The sequence below is a fragment of the Triturus cristatus genome, chromosome 5_2, assembly GCF_964204655.1.
Source record: "Triturus cristatus chromosome 5_2, aTriCri1.1, whole genome shotgun sequence".
Taxonomy (NCBI): domain Eukaryota; kingdom Metazoa; phylum Chordata; class Amphibia; order Caudata; family Salamandridae; genus Triturus; species Triturus cristatus.
In genome coordinates this window covers 46,318,441-46,339,438 of record NC_140588.1, presented here as the reverse complement: position 1 = coordinate 46,339,438, position 20,998 = coordinate 46,318,441, and the positions used below count along the sequence as shown (strand labels likewise).

The window sequence follows — 20,998 nt, the reverse complement described above, 5'->3', positions numbered from 1 at the left end:
AATTCTGTGTAAGTGCCATATGTGCACAGTCCAGGACGAAATCCTTAGGTGTTGTGGAATTCCACTATGTTTCCCTTATTAGGGCATCCAAAACCTTGAGGGAGGATTCTTGAGGTATACTTGTGCATAAGGCCTTCACGTTTAGTGTGATGAATAAATCAGTCCCTTGGTTGAATGATAGATCTTCTATCAAACGTAGGATGTTCGTGGTGTCCTTGACGTAAGAAGGTATCTTACTCACCAAGGGTCATCATCATTAAGCTTTATTCAGCACAACTTCACTGAGCCATAAAAGCACAAATATTACAATAAAATGGTTACAATATGATTAAAACATCGATCTCTTAAAACCAAAATTCACACGATGCCAAGGCAGTTAATAAAAAACAAAAATCATAAAAACAATAAAATTATGTGCAAACGCCATGCATAAATACACCAGACTAATTTATATCTGCAAGGTTAAAATGCTATTCTGATGGCCATTGTCTACATATACGAAGAGAGAGTTTACAGTGCACACCATTATTTTTATTAGTTTCATTCCATTTTTTTGATGTTCATATTCTTCCATTAATTTAGCGTGTAACCTGAACAGCGAGATCCACCCTGGTATCCCACATTGAATTTGCAACAAAAGGGGAAGGAGTGAGTTTGTCACTCCAGTCCGGTGCACAGCCATTTATTGTCACTTGATTGATAATCCAATTTTGAAGAAAAAATTCCAAAATACTTCAAATGAATTTCATGTGTAGATTTTATTCTCCATGTTTAATCACACGTAAGATGCGGTGACATTTGAAAAGCTTCTCATGCTTCAGATATGCCTATCCGGGCCTTTTTCTGAGCACGTGTAAAATGTGACGTACATCCCAACCTCAAAACTTCTGTTACCCAATGCATTTCGGGCCGTGGTAGGCCCTTCCTCAGGGGTTAACTGCGAGTGAAAGAACATAGGTGTTAAAATCGTGATTATTTTATGAATACTATTTTACATTATTTGCACATATAGAGTGTGATCTTAAGAATGAACCCAATGCAGCATATTTCCCTCTAACATAATTACATTCCAACAGCAAAATTGCCTGACCCAGCTTCTCTCTGGACTACTTCCCTACCCAACAACTTGCAGGTAACCACCCAGATGTAAAAAACGCTTGTTTCTCCATTAACATCTCTCTCTTAAAAGCACAATACGAAACGAACTCGTTCTCCCACATACCTGAATGGCTGTTAACAATCAAGTATATTTCACTCGAGTTCTTCTCTAGAGAAAACAGCCCGCCAAAGTGCGATACTAACTTCCGCTTCTTTAAATGTACGTGACTCCACCCCTTACTTTCAACCAATGGCGTTTCACCCCACATGTTTACGATTGACAACATAAGAAACTGCTATATCCATCATGCACTGCTGAAAACAATACGACATTGTGAACGTGATCTTAATCCACTGCGTTTACATGCAAATGATTGCAGCCCCACGAGTCTCAATCAAAACTTTCGCCAAGCAATGAGCTATGTATACCCCGCCCACCCTTTGGATGTTCAAAATGCCAATGCTGCCGTAGAACATTTTCTTCAATGGTTACACATCTATATCATCCTTAATTAATTTTTCAAAGTCCGTGATTCAAAAAGGTTCATAATCCGAAAGTAATGAAAACACAGTTCTCATATCTTCTTTCTCGAGATGTAACATCCTACGTGTGCTATTTTGATTTGTTGATCCATTTGTCTCCGGGTGCAGCATGTAATTAGGGCGGTGTAATAATAATACGAAGAGAGAGTTTACAGTGCACAACATTATTTTTATTAGTTTCCTTCCATTTTTTTGATGTTCATATTCTTCCATTAATTTAGCGGGCAACCTGGACAGCGAGATCCACCCTGGTATCCCACATTGAATTTGCAACAAAAGGGGAAGGAGTGAGTTTGTCACTCCAGTCCGGTGCACAGCCATTTACTGTCACTTGATTTATAATCCAATTTTGAAGAAAAAATTCCAAAATACTTCAAATGAGTTTCATGTGTAGATTTTATTCTCCATGTTTAATCACACCTAAGATGCTGTGACATTTGAAAAGCTTCTCATGCTTCAGATATGCCTATCCGGGCCTTTTCCTGTGGGGTGAAATACCATTGGTTGAAAGTAAAGGGTGGAGTCACGTACATTTAAAGAGGCGGAAGTTAGTATCGCACTTTGGCGGGCTGTTTTCTCTAGAGAAGAACTCGAGTGAAATATACTTGATTGTTAACAGCCATTCAGGTATGTGGGAGAACGAGGTTGTTTCACGCTCATATTGTGCTTTTAAGAGAGAGATGTTAATGGAGAAACAAGGGTTTTTACATCTGGGTGGTTACCTGCAAGTTGTTGGGTAGGGAAGTAGTCCAGAGAGAGGCTGGGTCAGGCAATTTTGCTGTTGGAATGTAATTATGTTAGAGGGAAATATGCTGCATTGGGTTCATTCTTAAGATCACACTCTATATGGGCAAATAATGTAAAATAGTATTCATAAAATAATCACGATTTTAACACCTATGTTCTTTCACTCGCAGTTAACCCCTGCGGAAGGGCCTACCACGGCCCGAAATGCATTGTGTAATAGAAGTTTTGAGGTTGGGATGTACGTCACATTTTACACGTGCTCAGAAAAAGGCCCGGATAGGCATATCTGAAGCATGAGAAGCTTTTCAAATGTCACAGCATCTTACGTGTGATTAAACATGGACAATAAAATCTACACATGAAATTCATTAGAAGTATTTTGGAATTTGTTCTTCAAAATTGGATTATCAATCAAGTGACAGTAAATGGCTGTGCACCGGACTGGAGTGACAAACTCACTCCTTCCCCTTTTGTTGCATTGTCTACATATAACCATGAAGCCCAGGTGGAGTCACCAATAAACAAACCTACAAGCTAAGATTAGTACATTAACTCGTATCAAATTTTCCAGTTTTCTGAATCATCTAAAAAAGCTCTAATATAAATTACCTTCAAGATGAAGAGGGCACCCTGTAGCATACTCTAGCATTCCCTAATTGATACAAACATTTAAAAGCCGCCTGGTGATAAATAATTATTTTTTGTAAAAATAGTGGTTTAAGAAGGGATTTCCTGGGGGTCAAATAAAATTTACAAAAAAGTGGTATATGCTGAATGGACTGATCTGATTGGTTAGCACAGGGACATTTCTTAGTAATTGTGCCCCAGCTCTCGTTTTTTGGAAAAGCAGTCACATGATGGAAAATAAGAAGATGAAAACAGGTCACGAGATACCTGAGCTGTGCATTATTAACTATCATAAGGTAAAATTTGCATCCTAACTCCTCATTCCATACGTACGGCCCTACTGTAGCCTAGGGGAGATCTACTTGTTGGCAGAATTCAAGCACCTGCTCTCTTATTTTATTCATTTTTTTTAATACCTCAAGTATCCTCTGGATGAGAACACAGATCCCCCTCTGCCTGGTCCAGTCCTAGCAAGGTCTGTTTAATGCTATGTAAGCATGAGATTCTATTCATCATATCTAAGCCCATACAGTCCTTAAGGATTAATTTAATAAGCAGATTTTCTTGTTCGGACCAGAAAGATCACCACAATAATAGGGGTTTAGTTTCAAGGATATCAGAAAGGAATTCGACTCCCAACTCCAAGTGCACGATAGATGCCAGGGTAGAGCGAGACAGACAGTAATCTCCTTAAAAATGTGTTTTCTGTTATCTGTAGAACACTCTTGTCCCCTTTAGCCCAGATCCCAGCAGCATACGTTGTGGATGAAATTGTTTTAGGGTTATAAAGGGTGAGCATCTGAGTAATAGGTTAATCACCTAATGTAGCGGCAAACCTTATCAACACTTCCTTATTTCTAACCATGTTGGAGACACTGATCTCCCTATGGCGCTGCCAATCCAATTTTGATGAAAACTGGGTCCTCAAATAACTAAAAGTATTAGTGCTTGGGGCGTGGTCTGCGCGCTGGATACGATGGCGGTGTTCAGCTGAGCTCCACTCGAGCGCAGAGCACTTTCTTCTGTATGCAGCCTTTTTGCTGCACTTTCCCACGGTGTCCTCGACAGTCAGAGCAGCATTTTGAGCTGCCCTTATCCTTTCTCCATATTTCTCTGACCCGGAGCTACGGCGGTGAGTTTGTCTTCTCAGATGCGAGCGGCCGCCATTACATATTCCTGCTGCTCGCATCACATGGCTCCCTGCTGAGGAAAACTGGTGTTTCAACAATTAAACGCATGCCAATGTTTTTTTCCTCCCTCACGCTTTTTTCAGCACTACTCTCTGCAGTGCATATTTTCTATGCTTATTATGACATTTTCTTTATTTAAATGTCTTTTTTCAACTCATAAATATCATTTAAAATGCTTTCTTTTGCTGTAGTCTCACAGCATTTTCTACATGGACATTGCTACTTTTTTTTCATGATGGGTTTTTAAGTATTTTTGAGCGTTTTCTTCGCTTTAGATATTAGACTCAAAGCTGATACATATTTTTCCTTCACGTCTGCATTCTTCTATGTGTTATTCATACTGTAAATGGGCAGGCTCAGGCCGTCATCAAAGCGGACATATCATCCTTTTTGTCACACTACAATGGCCAGTGACCATATAGCTTCTGCTAAGCCTTCTTCTTCCGGTACAAACCCTAAGCGGGTGAAAAATGATCCCACCTCACCCATTCTGTCATCACACAACCCTGTTCTTGATACTATCCTTGATTAGGTGAGGGGATTACTACCATTCATGTCTTCTACTAATGAAAAACTTCAACAAATTGAGGATAGATGGATCACTATGGAAGCAAAATTGTTTGACATGCAGCAACGTATCAATTATTTACATGATGTTACTACCAAGAATCCTATCTTGGAGCGAGAGATCCAACAGCTCAAATTGCATACTGAGGATCTTGAAAATCGAAATAGACATAATACCCTTCAGTTATATGGCCTACCAGAAAATTTGGAAGCCCCGGACCTTCTTATCTTCTTGAAGAAGTTCCTGGCTGACCTGTTGTGCCTTCAACATGATCCTCCATTGAACATTCAACGTGCACATCACACGGTCATATCCAACCTCATTCTACCAGACCCAGAGGAATTATAATGTTATTTTGGGAATTTACAAATCCCATCCGTGTGTTGAAGGCAGGAAAAGTGAAACGTCATCTTATATGGTCTGGTCCTGCCATTTATTTCGCTCAAGATCTATCTAATACCACCAATGCCAGTAGGAAATAATTTCTTGCTCTTCGTCCACTAATGAGACAATTACATATTCGTTATGGCATTTATCATCCTCATGTATGTAAAATTACTCATGAGAGTATTACACGCTCTTCTGATGATCTTGTCAAATTAAAATCTTTTATCCAAAGTATCTCTTAACACTCTGCAGGTACTTCTTTCCAGCGCTCCTAAATTACTCAAACTAATTCTTGTCACTATCACATTCTTCTAATAAATCTTTCTACCTCTTTCTATAATGTTTTTATATGGCTGTTTTCTCCTTCATATCCTAGTTTCTTTCCTTTTCCCGATCTTCTTGCTCTTGGTTCTGTTGCGTCCCATGAGTATCTCTTCTACTCTTCATCTTAGATTTGGATCTCTTTCCTTGATCTATCTCTATATCTTACTATCACTCTTTCTCCCTCTCCTAATAGATGTTTTTTATTCTCATTTTTTGCACTGTTTGATGAATGTTCTTTTCTTTTTTCCTGTTTACATTGTGAATATGTTACATATTTATTGAATAACTGGTGTCTTTCTGTTTTCAGCAGTGTCCATGCAGCGTATCACCTGTATTCCCGCAACTCTCATCCCACTCCCCAATATGTGTAACGTTGTCTCGCGGAATGTTTGTGGTCAGGGGGCATCCTATCAAAAGACAAAAGATACTCTCTAACTTGTCCAGATTGAACTTAAATGTGTCTTTTTTGCAGGAAACTCATTGTAATGATGTAGAATCTTTTAAATTGTAACAACAATGGCTATGCCAAGTAATATATTCTCCTGCGATTATTATTATTTTTTTAATATTTATAAAGTGCGTAGCTACCCTGAGGCATCCCAGCGCTAATAGCAGCAGCAGACAGAGACGACAGGCTACTAGGCGGGGTCTTGGAAAAGCCAGGTTTTAAGGAGTTTCCGGAAAGGAAGAAGATTGAACTCATGATGTAAGTGAGGAGGGAGGGCGTTCCAAAGCTTGGCGACGTTCTAAGAGAATGAGCGCCAGTCGCTTCTTACTTTCTTTTTTTTTGGAACTGAAGGGAGAAGGAGGGTGGCCGAGCGGAGACTTCTGTTAGGGCAGTAAGGGAAAACAATAAAATGAATCATTGGCGGAATTTTTCTTTCAGAAGGACTTATGGGCGATACATAGAGCCTTAAATTTAATTCTCTCAATACAGGTAGCCAATGAATCGCAAAGGCGGTGTTCTTTTTCATAAATCGTTGCATGGTCAAATTTTATCAACTCAATGTGATAGTTATGGATGATGGGTAATGGCTAAGGTTATCATTCATAACAGGAAATCTTTTTATTTAATATTTATGATCCTGTTAAATGGGACCCAGATTTCTGAAACGGCGTGAAGATTTTATTAGCCTCTATTGACACCCCTAACATTATTGTTGCAGGAGATTTTAATCAGTGGTTTGACCCATTTACTGACAAACAATCTAAATGTAAATGTAATCCCGACAAATCTCACAAAGCATTTCAATGTCATTTCCACCCGTCCATTATTTGATGTTTGGAAAACTTGTCATCCTGATTCTTTTGAATTCCCGCTTTTCTCCAATGTTCACCATACCTTTCCAGAATTGATTATATTTTGGTTAGTAAACCTTTACCTTCCTCCATTGAAATCCTCAGAGATTGGCTCTATTTTTATTTCTGACCATGCTCCTTTTTTTTTTTTTCATTTGACTTCTCTTTGAATTCTAATACTGGTCCATGGAAATGTAATCAGTTTCTCCTATCCTCTAAGGCCTATTTCGTGCCTTTACTTGAGCGTACACAGCAAGGAAGAAAAAAAGAACCATGCCAAATATACCACTTTATTACAACAACTCAAAACATTAGAACAGACTTATTTTTCCTCTAAATTCTCATCTGTACTACACGAGTTAATTAAAGTCAGGTCTGCTCTTAACAAACTTGCCACCATTGATGCCTATAATATTCTGCTTAAAGTTAAATCTAAGTATCAGAGAGGTGAAAACAAAGCAGGCAAGATGTTGGCCAATTTCTTAAAAATCAAATCTGAATGTAAAAATATTGGTCCCATTCTAAATGAACATACCAACAAAATGACATCTTCTGATACAGACACTTTTCAAGAATATTACCAGTAATTGTACTTTGACGACACTAACCCCTCAGATCAAAATATGCACAACGTTTTTAGTGGACTACCTAATCCCCCATCTTTACCTGATAAATCTGATATATTAAAAGTTGAGATAACTCTACAGGAAATAATGGATGCTATTAGATCCTTAAAAAGTTCAGAGCTTCTGGTCCTGATGGCCTTTCTGTTGAGTTTTTTTCCGTTTCTCCTCAAATTTTGCCGCTAAACTACTTGAAATTTTCAACTCTTTTTTTGCAAAATCTAAGTCCACTGGTTCTTTTCTAGAAGCCTTGATTGTCCTTATTCCCAAACCTAATAAAGATCACTCCCTTTGTAAAGATTATCGTCCTATTGCATTAATTAATTATGATTGCAAACTATTTGCCAAAATCCTTGCATCTTGTCTTGAGACTATTGTTCTGATACTTGTCAACATCAATCAATCTTAATTTGTTAAGGGCAGACTGGCTACTGATAATGCTAGAATGTTTTCTAATGTCATTGATTTTGGTTAAAAAAAAAACAATCTCCTCTAGCTGCATTGTCTCTCAATACCGACAAGGCATTTGCTCGTATTAACTGGCAATTTATGTTTACTACTCTTTGATGGTATGGTTTTGGCCCTAATTTCATTTCATTCATAAAATTATTATACTCTGCTCCACATGCTAGTATTTTTGTCAATAATCGTTTTCCCCAGTATTATCAGTTACATAGAGGTGCCCGGCAAGGATGTCCTCCTTCCCTTTGCTGTTTATTTTATGTTTAGAATCTTTCCTTGACCGCATCCGTATTAACCCACTTATCTCAGTTTTTGTATATAATTCAGCTGAAACTAAACTGTCGGCTTATGCTGATGATATTTTGGTTTATTTGTCCAATCTCCGCTCCTCCTTATCTCCCTTTTTACAAGAAATTCATTTATACTCTAGCATCTGTGGATATAAATTGAACTTCTCTAAAACTGAAATATTACCCTTAAATTCTTCATGTTAATATATATATGTTTGCAAACACTAATTTTACTTGGTGCCCTACCAAAATAAAATATCTTGGAATTTGGTTTTCCTCTACAGTTTTGAACACAACTAGTTGTGCATTTACTGCCTTAACAATGCCTTAACAATCACACTCCAGAAATTACTTTTGTCATGGTCTCCTCTCCACTTATCATGGTGGAGCAAGTTGGATACTATTAAGATGATGATTGTTCCACATGTCCTTTATACATTGTCTATGTTACCTTTTAAGATTCCCATTTCTTATTTCTCTCGAATTAATTCACTCCGCACCAAATTTATTTGCAATAACAATATTCCCGTATTGCTTTGGCTGAACTCAAACGTCCCAAGAATGAGGGTGTTGCCCGTTTTCCTGATTTTAAATTATATCACTCTGCATTTTTAATTAGACAATTTTTTGCTCTAAACCATGAATTTGGTGATACTTCCATACCATGATGGATTGTATTTGAACGCTCTTTATTAAAGGATTTTTCATTTGAAAACATTATTTATATGTCTAACTGCACCTTTGTATCATATAATCCTATACTGAAATACTCCCAACAATTGTTACACAATGTATTTTCTGCATGTTTTGATTCTCGTCAATGTTTCTTGACCTCCTCTATTTGGTATAACAAATTTATCAAATTTGGGCGTAAGTCATTCTATTATAAATACTGGAAGAAGGGTATTATGTTTATTTATCAGCTTGTTCAACATAACTCTGTTATTCTCTTTTCCCAATTGCAATCAGATTATAATTTACCAAGTTTATTTTTTTATGAATATATTTTAATATCGTCTTCTTCGCAGTTTTATGTAACAACTAATAACTTTCCCTCCGCCACTCTACCACTTACTCCCCTTACACCGTTATACAACATCTCTCATAACTCTATACACAAGGCTGCATATTTCTATAAGATGTTATTGTCCCCTATTCCTGAAATATACAAAACACTTATTGAGCTACTGTGGGAAGTAGATTTATCTATTTAACTTCCTACAGCTGCTTGGGATAAATTCTGGCTTAAATGATTTAAACATCCAAAGCAGCTCGTACTACACAATCTTTATTTTTTATTTATAACAAAGCTCTCATTACTCCTGAATGTATATCCAAGTTTTCTTTATGCTGGTCTTGTTCTTCCTTCACAGGGACTTTAATTCACCTATTACATTATTTTTCAGCCCTTCTCTCATTGTTGCCTGTGACTCTGCTGGGGCACCACATGCTCCAGGGATCTTCGTGGCTGGAGCCGCTTTGCATCATCGTTAAGTGCCTGGAGGTGCCTTAAAGCCAGGCGCGAGGTCCTGCAGCGCGGGCGTGCCCATCTGCGCCTATCCGAGACCGGTTGAGGCTGGGCTGGGCCTATTCTCTAGGCCCACCTCTGGAAATCCCCTCAAATCATTCACGGAGCTTAGCTGCTTGGTTATATAATTGTGTCCTGTTCCGGTCTTGTCCTTCTGCGGTATCAACAGCGGTTGAGGAGAAGGTAGGACGGTGTTCGGCTGTATATTGTTTTATATCTGCCCTGGTATTATTAACACGGACTGTATGGGAGCCTGTTTGTAGAGTGTTTTTGTGCTTTGGACATAATAGTGTGGTACTCTGACAAACCTAATTCGACCAACTTTACTTATTAAATTCCCGGAGCAATATTGGAGCTACTTTCCGCTATCTAAGAACTCTAACCTACCAACTTTGAATCTATCTATCGAATCTATCATGGTTAGGCGTAAGGCGACACTAGCTCCTGGAAGGGCCACAACTGGAACCAGCCCCCCAGTGACTACCATAGATTTGTTCCTACAGCGAGCAGTCTTGGATAAGGAGATTGAGCTGGTTGACCGACGCCTCTCTAGGTCTCCTGTCATTGCTCCATATCCCATTCATGCTAACGTGCGTGTCTTTGACTAGCGTTGAAGACGCACTATTGAACTTTCCAAATAACATCAGGTTGCAGGCGGACGTGCAAGATTGCACTGGGATATCCAGTCAATCAACAGCCCAACCACAACCCCTCTCCCCTACTATCATAATTAGCAATAAGGGGGCTAATGAAGCATCCTCAAATTAAGGGCATGCAGTGATTACCTCCAGCAAGCACCCGGAAACATCAAAAGTAACCAGGCAAGGGAACTTATTCTTGGCTGAGTCGGGTGGTTCAGGGACAGGTACCAAAAGGAAATCCCAAACAATGGGGGGCAAAGCTAAAAGATCAAAACCTAACCTGCTCACCAAAACCCCAACATCCGCCCAAACACTGTCCAAATCAGACTTGATGGGTGCGCTGGAATCCTTCCAGGTAATGATGATGAATCTGTTGGACTCTAAATTGGGCCCGATAATCCATCTTCTGACACTGATCAAAAAAAGTTTATTGGACCTTAACTGCTGTGTTTCACCTGCATTAACAGGAGGGATAGCTGTCCAACCAGGACAAAGTACTTTATTGGAGCCCCTTACTCTGGACAGCATGCCTAAAAGTAGTAGGGGGCATCCTCAGCCACAGCCACTGGGTGGGCAAGTAACTGCAAGCCAGGCAGTACCTACACAAAGTGAAAGCCACAACAGCAAGAACAGATTGCCCATGCAGGCACCGGCCCCGGAATAGAACCATCCAACAGGTGGACGAGGCCCAAGGGGGAAGGGAAGCCCACTTGCAGCGTCTACCAGTAATTCATCTGCCTGCGGAATCTACCCCCTATGTAGTGGTACTGGGGAATGTGCCAACTCTCCCACAGGGTATGAAGGAGGACTTTTTTCAGTTAAAGAATAAAGTTTTATACTGATTATTGCACAACACAACCCTGGGAATAAGGGTGGAGAAAAATGTCAACATGGTGCGAAGAGTCAGCTTTGTAGGTAGTTCTGGTAAATCATGTATGGGGGAATGTGTTATTGTAAATTTTAACAGGCCTCACATTGCAGAAAGGATTTTGTTCACGGATTCACATTCTGCTCCTTTTGGTCCAAAGTCGGCCATCGTGGTTTTACCACTTGGATATTTTTACAAACCAGAACTACCAGGGTATATCCATATGAACACTGCCAATATGGTCTCACTTGATGGTCCGATGCAGAGAATTTCATCTGTTAGGAATGTTCATTTGAATTTGCCTCCATCAACAGTTTACTCAAATCAGACACCTGTATGCAGGCAGAATTTTGGTTGCCCACCCCTGGAGTTGTTTAATCAGTTTACTCCACTGTCTACGATGGACGCTTGTGATTGACTTATTAGTTCCCCACCGATGGACCCAGAGAACTCGTTAACCCAGCAGGACTCCTCAATGCAAAGTAATGGGGGCCTATGTGTATATGATAATAATGTTATATCCTAGAATGTTGCAGGTTTGGCAAATAGGTTTTCTGATCCCACATGGATGGCATTTGTGAAACAATTCTGTGTGATCTGTCTGCAGGAAACATGGTTGGTGGATTGTGGTCTATTTTTGGAGGGTTACAAGTCTTTTTTTGTCCCGGCCTCCCCTTCTATGGTTGGTAGACCAAAGGGTGGTCTTGTTATTTATATTTCCTTGGTGGTAGAATGCCAGATACAGGTTTTGTCTTCGACAAGCCTGTGTATACAGTCTCTGGTCTTAAGAAGGGGTCTAACAAAATGTTTTTTATTAATTTGTATAACTCTGTATCATGCCTTATTGGTTGTGCAATATTACTTTATTGGGGTCTTTTATAAGGCAACATTGTGCAGCTGAACTCCAAAATGTCAGGATCACAGGTGACTTTAATATACACCCATGTGGAGACCCAAGGATTACAAGATTGGCTGACCTAGGTTGCCCACGTGTGAGGGGGATCCACTTTGAAAACTCTGCTCAGGGGGATGTTATGAATAATCTCCTCCACGAATTTGACCTAGTGTCCCTCATGTCATTAAATGATCCTTGTAGCAGGGCACCTGCCCCTTCCTTTAAAGGGAGAGGTGGTGGCATGTTCATAGATTTTATATTAATCTCATCTTTTTTACAATCCTCATTTCGGTGTTTTACTATACAGGAAAGTGCCTATAGTGATCATAATCCTCTATGTGTTAAACTTTGTGGGCCTTTATTGATATGTAAAAGAGGAGTTGAGCAAAAAGGGTCAGTGAGACTAACAGATGGTAGAAGACTGCTAAAGTGGACACAGATTTCTCCAGATGCTTTTTACAAATCGGTAAAAGAATCCTGCGCCAGTGAACTAGCTCTGTGTACCTCATCATGCAAATCCCTGGGGGAGGTTATCAGTGCTTTCAATACTATCTCTGCTAGAGTAGGCGACCTTTTAAGTGCTCCGGCCCACAGAACAGTCATCCCTACCCCTAGATGGTTTGACTCCTCCTTCTCGCTGGCGGCAAGAAAGTTGCAGGAAGCTCTTGACGGGAGTCAAAGAAACCGGACACTGGTTAGAGTGTACCATAAAGACTATAAACTGAAATTGGCCAAACCCAAGTCAGGTATGAAGGAGGAAGCGTGGAGGAAGTTGACTGAGGCAAGAACTCTGAGGAGCAGCTCTAGATTCTGGAGGATTATTAACAGCCTGTTTTTAGAGCATGACGAAGGTAGCGCAATGGGTGCACATATTACCGAGGATGAATAGGTGCTCTATTTTGAAACCATGTTTGAGAGCCCGTCAGAGTTTATCTGTCAACCAGGTCGAGAGGTAGATACCCCCGAACTAACCTTTGGGTTGAGGGAGGTTGAAGGGGTATCGCTGGGCTAACCCAGTAATAAAGCTCCGGGACCCGACGGCATCCCTCCGGACCTTTTTAAATCTGACCGAACTCTTTGGGCACAGGTCCTTGTTGCCGTAATTAATGTGGCGGCAAGGAATGGATGCCCTGAGTCCTGGGCTATCTCAATAGTGCCTGTTTTTAAAAAGGGTGACCGCGACAGTGCACACAGTTATAGGCCAATCTCGCTGTTGGATTTGGTGGTCAAGGTGGTGGGACGTGTGCTTTTAGACAGGTTGACCACCTGGGCAGAGGATTATGATATACTCTCGGATGTACAGTACGGGTTCCGCCCAGGCCAGTCCACCGTGGCCCAGTGCCTCAATCTAACTAGGATTCTTAATAAATACACAGTTGCACATTCCGTCACCATTTATTTAGCTTTCATGGACCTATCTTCCGCGTTTGATCACGTAAACAGGGCTAAACTGTGGCAGCCCATGAAGGATATGGGGGAAGACAGTAACATCATCAATTTTTTAGAAGATCTTCACCTGGCAACTAAGGCCAACGTTAGATTCTCGCAGGACATACGTGTGTCACGGAATTTAGATATAAAAAGAGGTGTACACCAAGGGTGCATCTTGGCCCCCTTTCTGTTCAACCTTTATATCAATGACCTAGATAATGCCCTCCTATCAAAATGGGTAGATTATCCACATGTAGGGTGACGAGGTCTCCCTGTTCTACTCTATGCGGATGACGCAGTTCTTATATCTAGGACTGCCAGGGGGCTTCAAACCCTGCATGATGCCTTCTCCAACTTTATGTTGTAACGGGACGTATCCATAAATGACTCAAAATCCTATGTCATGCAAGTGGGGACACGCCCAAAAAAATGCTTACAATTCAGGGTAGGTCCGGCTAAGGTTCCTCGTAAAGACTTTTTTCATATTTAGGGGTCATACTGGATGACCAAATAAAATGGGGGCCTCTCAAACAAAGAAAGAAGGGGGATCTGGTGTGGGTGAATACGGCTATCTTCAACTTCGCCTCTAAACTAGGAAAGAGACCCATTGCAGCTTTGCTGAAGATCTACCAAGCCAAGAGTGTAGTGACAGCCTCTTATGGGAGCGAAATATGGTGGCACACCACCACTGACATTCTTCATGTGGCCGAGAACACATTTTTGAAGCATTTGTTGGGTGTTCCTCGTGGTCTGTCTAACATGGTAGTACATGAGGAACTAAGGGTGCCTTATTTAAGTGACACTTCGGCACTCCGTCCCCTAACGTTCTGGGTAAATATCTGGTTGAATGAGGGATTAACGCTGAGCCAGTCAATTCTAAAAGAGTGTATGACCCTTGACCACGCGCTCACTATACCTTGGCTCAGATACAATAAGAGCAGTTTTTCTAAAAGCTAGGACGAGTCGAACTGTACACCAACCCCGAACTAATAACCAAAAAGAATGTGGGGATAACAAGGGAGTCCTTTAGCAATTTAAGGAGATTGGAGAGTGAAGAGCTGGAACTGCGGAAACCTTGTGTCCATACATTTCTAATGTTAAAGACAACATCATTAGCTGAGCCTTATCTTCTGGGGCTTTTATCTGTCTATGAACGATTTCTATTGACCAGGTTTCGCCTGGATCTCTTCCACCTCCTGCTTGCCAGACCTAGGGGGAGCAGTAGAGGTCAGTTGTTAGCACCCTGTGGCTGCGACGGAGAGTCTCCACAGGGTTTGATACACTTTGTGTTATTTTGTAAATTTTATGAGGTCCCCCGGAAGTTTTTTATTGTTCTGATTTTAAAGAAGATGAATTTCAAGCAGGCTCGCCCAGCTCTTCTGTACCTACAACTGCTGAAGGATGAATGTATCTTCTTTGTCCTTGGTTATTTGAAATCTGTGGTGAAGTCTAGGGCTTGCCTTGACTAAATGCTAACAAGTGTCAGGGTTTAAGATCATTTTTAAGACATATATACCCCAGTGGGACGGGATAATTTTATTGGAGAGCTTTTAATAAAGGGTAAGATTATATGCACTTGAATTTTGCACCTTATGTTACAGACTATCACGGACCGTTGTGGAGTGTATTTTAATTGTGACAATTGTCTTGATATTTTATGAAATTCTGATGTATTGATAACTTTTATGGTTTTATATTTCTGAAACCAAATAAAGTTGATCTGATTGATTGATTGGTTCCAATGTGTTGAAATGTGGGAATCTGTTTGGGCAAAATAAATATTTCATTGTAATATTTCATTATGAAGGCAAAATGTTTTCCTCGGAACTGCTTCACCAGATTTTGACAATGTTTCTCCTAAACCTATGTCATTTGGTCTTTTTATTGCTCTTGCATTTTAAGTGATCCACTCTTGTTGGAAATACACCACTAAATTATGTATATTAACATGGTGGAATTTTATTTGTGACAAACATAGAATTGCTGCTGTTTCTTCATTCTCATTGCCTCAGCAAATTAAATCTGATCTATTGTGGCTACCTTTTACTTTGTATCTTTCTGCTCACACCCTTACATCTTAGTTAATATATAAGTGTGTCTTTTCCCTGTTTTCTTTCTTTCCCCTCTTCTTCGTTCCTCCCTTTCACGTTTCATAATTACAAAACATAAAGGTATTAATTTATCAACTGGTATTGCTCTTTTTCATTCTCTAAATTATTTCACTATTTTGTTTTCTACTGGTTGTTATTTAATATTGACATTGTATTGCTGTTATTGCTAATGTTCTGTTCTCCAAAACTTCAATAAAAATTATTAAACAAAAAAAGTATTAGTGTTTAGTAGTTTACTTCCTTTAATATAAAAAGTATGTTGTTTCCCTCCTGCACGACCACAACATATTTTAAAAGTTACCGCAATATTAATTTTCATTCTCCTCTCCACCTTAAAATCTGTAAAATAATTTATTAAACGTTGCAGACTTTTTGGGGTACGTGCTAATACAGACGCATCATCAGCATACAAAAGTATCGGGACCTGCCGCCTACCAAATTGGGGGTGTTAGCACACACCTCTTGAAGTGTTTCTTCTATGTCATTTATATATCATGAAAAAAGGAGACGCCCAAATACACACTCTGTGGAACCCCTCTCCTCATGTTGAAAGGTTCCATTAGTTTGCCCTGTATTCCAAATCAAACTTTTGCGTCTAGATGTTTATACAAATAGGCTAAGAAACAGATAATCTCCTTGGGGGCCCCCTTTTGATCCAGACAGTCACAGTGCTTCCTATGATCAACCAAAACGAAGGCGCTACTAAAGTCGATAAAGCTAATATACAGTGATCCATCCATAGCTTGGGTATACTTCACTATTAATAGGGTCAAGTTAAGCGATTGCTCAACCATCCCCAGGTCTTTCCTAAACCCAAACTGGGCACTAGAGAGAATTTCATTCTCTTCTGCCCATAATTCCAAGCTCTCTAGCAAGACTCTCCCTAACAATTCAGCAGAAGAGTCCAGCGTTGAAATGCACCTCTAACATTTTGGGTAGTTTCTAGAACCTTTCATAAAAATCGGTATAATGAGTGAGGTCCTGTAGCCTTAACCCTTGGACTGTTTAATAGCATTAACTACCTACTCTACTGTAAATGTTATACTGGTGGATAGCTCGCCTGCCGAACCATATAGATCCCCCTCTTCTTGGACAGACCTAGAGAATATTGAACCAAAAGGGTCTGCCCATTGGGTTGGGGTGACTGCAGATTTGAAGTCAGAGTCTGTTCCCTTTGTAAAAAAAAGGGGGGCTTAACAGTTCTCCAAAACAGAACACTCTTTAGTTTCAGTGGCACCCACCAAGGGTCTTGGGCACCCACCAAGGGACTTGGGAAATGATCCGTGCATTTTGATAGGGGTTCTAATAATGAACCAATGCCCAAAACAATTGGTCTTCCTGGGGGATTCTCCCCTCATGAATCTTTGGGAGTATGTAGAAGTTCAGTACTCTTGGATGTTGTTCAATGAGGAAGTCAGCTTCTTGAGCAGTTATTCAGTTATGTTTATTTGCCTCATTTACCATGTACTGTTTGTCTTCTGAGATCTCATCTGTGGGGTCTCTCTCAAGTTTTTTGTAATACCTCACATCACTCAGGAGCCTCTGACATTCATCTCTGTACATTTCCTTGGAGAGAATAACCTTTGCTCCACCTTTATCGACCAGTTTGATCACTATGTTTTCCATACTGTTCAGTTCCTTGACTGCCTGATGTTCCAAGTTGCTGAGATTCTTGAAAAGCCACTCTATGCCATTGTGCTCTAGGCTACTGCAATCTACGCTGTGCCACTTTACTCTACTCTGAACCACTCTACGTCATTGCATTCTACAGCCACGCACTCTACACTACTTTGCTCTTCATCACTGTACTTTACACCACTTCACTCTATGCCGCTCTACTCTACTCTACTCTACTACACTACACTACACTCCACGACACTCCACTCTATGCCATTGTGCTCTAGGCTACTGCAATCTACGCTGTGCCACTTTACTCTACTCTGAACCACTCTACGTCATTGCATTCTACAGCCACGCACTCTATACTACTTTGCTCTTCATCACTGTACTTTACACCACTTCACTCTATGCCGCTCTACTCTACTCTACTACACTACACTCCACGATACTCCACTCTATGCCATTGTGCTCTAGGCTACTGCAATCTACGCTGTGCCACTTTACTCTACTCTGAACCACTCTACGTCATTGCATTCTACAGCCACGCACTCTACACTACTTTGCTCTTCATCACTGTACTTTACACCACTTCACTCTAGGCCGCTCTACTTTACTACACTACACTCCACGATACTCCACTCTATGACTCTCCGCTCCATTAAACTCTACTCCACTACACAAGACAACTCCACTCTATGCCACTCTACAACACTACTCCACTCAGCACCGTTCTATGCAACTCCCTCCACACCACTCCATGCCACTTTACTCCACTCTATTCTACAAACTACTCCACTCTACTCAGCTCTACTACTTCAACTCTACATCACTCTATGTCACTCAACTTTTCTCCACTCTACACCACTCCACTCTAAAACTCTCTACTCCACTGTATGACATTCCACACTACTACACTCTATGCCTCTCCACTCTATGACAATCTACTCTGCTCTACAGCACTCTACTCCACTCTATGCAGCACCCTCTATGCCACTCCCCTCTGCGCTACACCACTCCACGACACTCTATGCCATTTAACTCTACTCCACTCTAAGCCACTCAACTCTACGACAGTCTACTCCACTCTGCGCCCTTTCACTCTACGACACTCTACTCCCTCCATGCCATGCCACAGCACTCTACATCACTCCACTCTACGCCACACCATGGGATGCTACTCAGCTCTACACCACTCCATGCCACTGCACAACTCTCTACATCACTCCATAAAACTTCACTCTACTCCATGACACTCCACATTACGATACTCCACTACACACCACTACCCTTTAAGCCACTAACTTTCAACCATGCTGAAGAGCAGCCATGCTGGTGTACAAAATGGCTAAAACGTATTGGCAAAGCCAATAGCTCTTGCATAGGTGAGACCTATTGGCTTTGCCAATGCTTGTCCTATTTTCTTTCCTGCCCATTTTTCAGAGGTTGAGCAATAACTGCTTTGTCTAGTCTTATATAGAGCTTTGTCTATTTACATCGAGAGAACTGCTGCTTTCCAAAAGACCACTTTTCTCTTTGTGACTTTTGGTGTCCTAGGGCAGAGTAAATTTTGCTTCTGGAGGAAGTTATTGTAACTGGAGCACTCTGCGCTTTAACTTTATATTACTTAAGCGACGAAACATGTGGTGTGCATGGGAGTGAAGTTCACATCTTAAACACTGTGGGGAGGAAGACCTCGCCTGGAGAAATTACGAATACCAGTAAGTAACCTGGTCATTATGTAGGCATTACACATTGCAGAAAAGTACAAATTACCCTGTGAAGTTATCTTTGGGATCAGACACAGGACAACATCTTGAGAGCTGAGAGGGTACCTCACGGGATATCGACCAGAAACAGACGGAGTTCCCCTTCGGGGTTTTCCGTCTGAAGTGGCTGACATGCTTAGAGTGAAATCAGTCCCTAAAGCAGTTCAATCGCGCTAGAAATGAAGCCCTCTCGTAGTAATAAACCCCCCTGTCTCCCCCCACCCACATGTGGCTAGCACGGGTTGTAAACGGAGAGTCAACGCGCACACACAAAAGGTGGTTATGCCCATAAGTCTGGTGTGTGGCATGTGACGCAAACAAAACGGCGCGCAGAGTCGTACTGTTCCAGGCATACAGTAGGACTGTGGAAGAGCATACCGTTCCCAGATTGCAACAGCAAGAAGCCTTCCCCCACTCGCTGGTTCTTCACTCCTCCGGTTGTTTACAGTGCTAGGGTTTCAGAGCATACTGGATCTAAAACAAGCACACGCAGCCACGCGCGTGTGCCAGATGAGGGGACGCGCAGCTGGAGGAGGGCTGCCAGATTTCTGCATTGTTTGGGAACTCCAGAGTGGAAAGAGGGCGCGAGCAGCAGCGGCAGGAATTGAAACTTGCGGGGATTTGGTCTGACACATATCGACACCAGCCGCCCCTGTAAACGTGGAAAGAGAAGTGCTCCGTGGCTATTTCTGCAACATCAGGAGTGGGAAAAGTGCGGAAGGCAGACGGACACGAACGAGCAGAGGAGGCGCAGCAGCAGCTCTCATTTCCAGTAAGTAATGGAGTAGAAAATAAAGATTTGCCCTGTGTAAAATAAATAAATAAATATGTCCAAACTACAAGGAGGGCGTTTTCATTTTTCAGCATATTTGATGCAGTGTGTGTTATTTTTCCAGAGGCTGGTTCCCAATCAGTTATTGCAATATGTGCAGGCAGGCGCCCCCGAAATGGGAGCCACACGGTTTGTTTTGAACAGTCACGGTGCACCGACAGGCGTGTGTTTCTGGGAGTCGAGATACCCAGCGTCTTTGTTGGCGAATAGGCTAGTTCAAAGACACAGCAGTAGCAGCCACTTTGGTGGCGGGGTGTGCTCGCCGTACCAGCAATCCTACAGCAGGGGTGCCATTGTGCCCAGCGACTCCTTCCCAGGGAAGCTCCCGGCTCTCTTTTGTTTCCTGTTCAGAGTGATTGTTGCACTCCGAGGCCTTGACCTGCAACATTGTATTCCCAAATTCACTAAGTTTATTGTCGGGAAATCCGAAATGGTTGATGTTTTTTGGGCACTTGAACGGTCTGAACAAATATTCATTTAAATACATTTGGGCACCATTGCGTCGGGGCGAAGCCGAAAGTAAACGTATCTGGTATCTTGTAAACTATTCGTTATTATTTATTTTGTTGTTGTTACTTTCTTCCTCGGGAAAGAAACCTCACTACTGCTGGGAAAGTATATGGGGAAAGCAGTTCTCGCGCTATCTTCCCTCTTGGGTGTTCCCGGATGCTGGCATGGAAACCCCTGTGAGGATAAGAGGTTCCCAGAAAGGGGTTACACCACAGCAGGAAGCGAGGCAGGGGCACGCGCCCTCCCCTCGCGGGAGGCAGGCTGCTGCTGAGACTGTCTGTGATTTAACCCCGTGAGCACTGATACTTTGTGTCCGAGATCAAAGCATGGGGCGCGCATTTACAAACAAAGCATGTATTATGCTAATATTCGTGAAATACAATTTCCCAGCCATACACGCCATATGTAGTTTTGTATTTTTGTGTGTGCATGTGTTACATTTACAGATATGCCTCTGAAAGAGAGGGCGTTTAACAAACCTATTTTTTCTGCTGTGTTGGGCTGTGCTGCCTGGATGCCCGGGAACCTCCTGCCATCTTAGGCTGTGTGTGGTGGGGAGGGGGCTCGGTGTGGTGCAGCCGCTTCTTAGACTATCAAAGGAAAGCGAGAGGCAGACTGGGGGTTTACCACACGTACTG

At 41.5% G+C, this 20,998-nt stretch overlaps 1 protein-coding gene across 2 annotated transcripts in view; it reads left to right on the top strand.

Moving 5' to 3' along the window:
• Nucleotides 1-2,182: 2,182 nt before the first annotated feature.
• The window catches only part of LOC146822636 (uncharacterized), a 356,417-nt gene continuing 337,601 nt past the window's right edge, over nt 2,183-20,998 (top strand). Inside the window, exons 1-2 of one of the 2 annotated variants that reach the window (XM_085606820.1) lie at nt 2,183-2,268; nt 9,565-9,869. The gene's annotated coding sequence lies outside the window, so the exon portion shown is untranslated. Of the gene's footprint in view, nt 2,269-9,564; nt 9,870-19,043; nt 19,791-20,998 lie in introns of those variants that run through there. The other variant, XM_085606819.1, reaches the window with a different exon arrangement.